General features: G+C 45.7%; 1 long non-coding RNA gene across 1 annotated transcript in view; it reads left to right on the top strand.

Annotated features, from left to right (window-relative positions):
- The first annotated feature begins 292 nt into the window (after positions 1 to 292).
- The window catches only part of LOC109388916 (uncharacterized), a 142,192-nt gene continuing 138,364 nt past the window's right edge, over positions 293 to 4,120 (top strand). Inside the window, exon 1 of the long non-coding RNA XR_002125290.1 lies at positions 293 to 712. This is a non-coding gene — a long non-coding RNA (uncharacterized LOC109388916). The remainder of the gene's footprint in view (positions 713 to 4,120) is intronic.

Raw genomic sequence — 4,120 nt, 5'->3', positions numbered from 1 at the left:
CGGTCCAAACCCCATGACAGAACAGGGCCCTTGACCCAGGCAGCAAGGACTGCACACTACCCTTCACTTCACCAGGAGGGCCCTAATTAAAGAATTCTTTCATGCAGAAATGCAGGACTGACCTGCATGGTCCCACATGGATTTTAGTTTACTGGGAGCCACAGCAACCTGAGTGTTTTGATGGTTCTCCAGTCCCCACCTCTTTATAATTCAATCTTCCCCCGCCCCCATATTATTTACTCAGAAACTTATTTGCATTTGCAGAAGCAGCAGCAAGTGGAGAGCCTGGCAGGGACTTTAATGAAGCCAGGTGGGACACATTTAAATAGGAATGTGCTGAACTAACTCATGAAGAGCAAAGCCAGCTGTCAGCAGGCTTAATGAAAGGTTAACAGGGATGCGGCAATGGTGGCTGGGGAGACGTCTTGTCTCTCTGAAGAAAACAAAAAGTTGGGAAGCTGGCTCCCTGGGTGGAGGCAAAAGCAGGAGGAGGAAGTCACTTGTAACCGAGAGACCGGGTCTGAAACCGAGTTTCATTTAGATGTGTAAACATGTTACAGTCTAACAAAAGAGGGAAAAAAAAGCATTGTGAGTTCCCAGCTTTCTGATCATCAAAGGACCGCAAGGGGACGCCTCCCCCCAACAAGATGAATGCTAATGCTGTTACCAGAAGGACCCTGGGAGCCCTGGAGATGGCTGCTCACAAAACAAGGTGGGTTTACTTTCTAATTGAGCTGAAAAGGGGCAGTTTTACTGTTGTATGCTTCATCTGGGTTGCATACGGAGTAGGGATGTGTGGGAGCAGTAAAGACGCTTACGTGTCCTTCAGTTCACCTCCCAGTTTTTAGCTGGCGAGGCTGAGGCCTAGGTAGGAGACATGAGTGACCCCAGGCTACACAGGAAAGCAGTGCCAGAGCACAGACCTACGCCAGTGCCCTGGACTGAACTGTGTGGCCAGGTCATGAACTTGTTCTTGGGTTTTTCTAAGTCCACCTGGATCTGCCTGATGATTCGCCCTTCTGAAGTTGTATCGGTAGGTTCTTGTTGGTACACTCAACTCAGAATTTCTTTTCCATGAACCATATTTTCCTTGACCCTGTGGTGGACTGTCATTCCCAGAAAGAGGAATTAGAATAAGGAATTGGTGTCCTATTGATTTTTAAAAAACAAAAACCACCATCAATCCTCCACAACTAGACCGAAGAACAAAAGGACAGCAACTTATCTGTTCCCCTTTCCCGATTCCCCAATAAAATCTTTAAAAGAAAAACCCCAAAAATCCCACACCACCATAACTAGGGTGACCAACTTGTCCCCATTTTAAAACTCAAAATCCCGCATGCTGGGGATTCCCTCAGTCCTGGACAAACACTGGGAAGGTTGATGAACCGAAATCCATGATTAAACTCAAGATCAAACGCAGCAACCCTCTGAGTTCATTCACTCTTGACTTTATTGCGGTAATCATTTTTTTTCTGTGACTTTGCAATTGGACCCAAGTGGAATTTAATTTGTTCAGACCCAGCATTGGAAAAGACTACTAAATCTAGATTCTAGATTCTGGCTATTCAAAATGTGGGGCTCAGACCGGCAGTATTGTCATCACATGGGGGCTTGTTAGAACTGCTGAATGTCTGTCCTCCCCCTAGACCCTGGGAATCTGCATTTAAACAAGGTCTTCATGTGACTCATATGCACATTAAAGATTGAGAAGTACTGATCTAAAGCACTGATTTTCAAACTAGGCTGCACAGTGAAGTCGTGTGGGGAACTTAAAACAATACTGATACTTGACTCCCTTCTGAGGTCCTGATCTAATTGGGATGGGGGAGACCTGGACATCATGTGCTTTTCAAAGTAGCTCAGGTAATTCTAATATACAGCAATGTTTGTAAGCCCCTTCTTGAAGGTAGCTTTGCACCAGAAAGTAATGTTGCTAATTAATCAGGATAACTCTTGGTCTCAGTTACAAGCTTATGTGGGTCTAATGCCCCCACATGATTTTGCGCGAAGAAATAATAAAATTGCGGAAGAAGATCTGAGGAGACAAGATAATGACCGAAATGTCCCCATTATTATGAATGAGGACCATTAAAATGATTAAAAACCAAGATATCATACAGGTACGCCTCATTTTATTGCGCTTCACAGATGTGTTTTTTTACAAGTTGAAAGCAAGACCCTCTGCTAGCAGAAAGATTATGACTCACTTTATTGCGAGTGTCACTTTATTGGTGTGATCTGGAACCGAAGAAAGTACAGTATCTCCGAGGTTTGCCTGTATTGGGTCTGTGGAAAGTGATAATGAGAAAACAGAAAAGTCAAACAGAGAAGGAATGTCTGGGGGTAAAGGTGATGAGACCTCAGGGGGATAATGAAGAGATTATGAAAAAAACATGGAGGTTGGTTAAGTGGAAACCTTTTTTGTAGATCAAGGAACTTGGTGAAAAGGCAACTATGCTCTCTTGTAACTAAATATAAGGGGAGACCCTCCTGAAGGCAGAGTTATTCATTGTCTCAGCAGGATTATGTTCAGCTGCAAGTAAGAGAATACTAAAAAAGTGGTGACTTAAACACTTAATTATTTCACAAAACTAGAAATCTGGACTTAGGCTGTTTCATGGTTGGTTCAGCAGCTTCACTAAGATGAGAGTCTCTGTGACATTCTTGGCTCTTCCCTCATGGTTGCAAGATGGCTGCCACAGCCCTCATCTGCCCTCCACAAAAGCATCCCAAGCAGGAAGGAAGGAGGTGGATGGGAATAGGAGGTGCCTTATGACTCGCATCCTTTATCAAAAAGGAAAATCTTTCATGGAAGTTACCAGGAGATCCCCAATAAATTTCATTGGCCATATATTTCACTGGGTCACATGCCCACCCNCTAGACCTACTGAACCAGAAACTCTTGAGGGTAGGGGTAGCCCGTGATCTGTGTTTTAAGAAGCCATCCAGGTAATTTGGATGCACGTTAAAGTTTGAGAACCATTGCCCGGTGGTGATAATCCCTAACAGGGGGATTAAGACTTCAAGGGAAGCTTCTCCTTTACCCTGGGCTGTGCTGGTGGGTGTGGCCACACAGGGTGGGGAGTTTCCAGCAGCAGCAGGTAAAGGCCAGGTGGAGGTCCTGGCAGAGGCCTCACAGAAGCTTCATTACTTTCCACCTGGACTCTTGCAGCTTCCTGACTTTGCTCGCCAAGCTCACTGCTCTCTCTCTCCACTTTGCTCTCCATGCTGTGGCAGAAGCATCTTTTCTAAATGCAGGTCAGAGATTCCTGTCTCTGATTTCCACCCGGGGGGCAGAGAAGAAGCACTCAACAAGAAGGCTAGGGTGACAAACACCTGATGACTTCAGAGGCCAGGCAGCTGATACAGATGAATGAGGTGATGGGAAGCCATGTGGCCTGTAACAAAGTGAAATGTGTGTGTCCACTTAAAAGCATTGACATTCAAAGTTGGTTAAAATAATGTCCTGGCAAGCAACCGATGGACATGGTCTAAAATTGTCGGAGAGTGGGCCCTTCTCGGCGCCAAATCCAGGTCCTTGGCAATTCCAGCAAAGAATTGAACAAGATGCCGAAGTACTGAAAAAGTAGTTTATTCCAAGAGATAGTACATTTCAAAGAAGTAGAAGTAGGCCCGAGCAGTAGAGAATGGCTCAAGGACCCATTATTAGAAGAGAAGTTACATTCCAAAGGGTTTGGAGCGGGCCATGCGCAAAGGCGAGGCTCAAAAGGCTCAAAAACGGAAGAAGCAGTCAAAAAGAGCAGGGCGGACTTCCCAGCACTGGGAGTTTTTACCCCCTTTCTCTAGAATGGGCTGTTCCCCTAAGGGCCTGGGACCTCTTGATTGGCACCTGTGATTGACAAGAGGTGCTGCGCAGGTGTGAGTGACTGGTCTGATCTAGTTGGATATTTTTTGCTCTTTTGTTTTCCCGCAGGGGTAGGTAATTACAATACAAAGGGGAGTTTTGGTGTAGAGGAGAGGTCCCTTTGGCAGTCTCACTCTGTGGGACGTGCAGGAATACAGAGACCCAATGCCTGCCTCCAACTGCCTGCCTTGTTTTCCCCTTGAGATGTGATCCCCGTAAAATCTCTATGGGAAGTTGAGGGACAGGAGGTCT

This window comes from Hipposideros armiger, unplaced genomic scaffold (genome assembly GCF_001890085.2).
Source record: "Hipposideros armiger isolate ML-2016 unplaced genomic scaffold, ASM189008v1 scaffold_211, whole genome shotgun sequence".
Lineage (NCBI taxonomy): Eukaryota > Metazoa > Chordata > Mammalia > Chiroptera > Hipposideridae > Hipposideros > Hipposideros armiger.
Note: the sequence above shows the minus strand (reverse complement) of the source record. Positions and strands in the feature narration are given on the sequence as shown.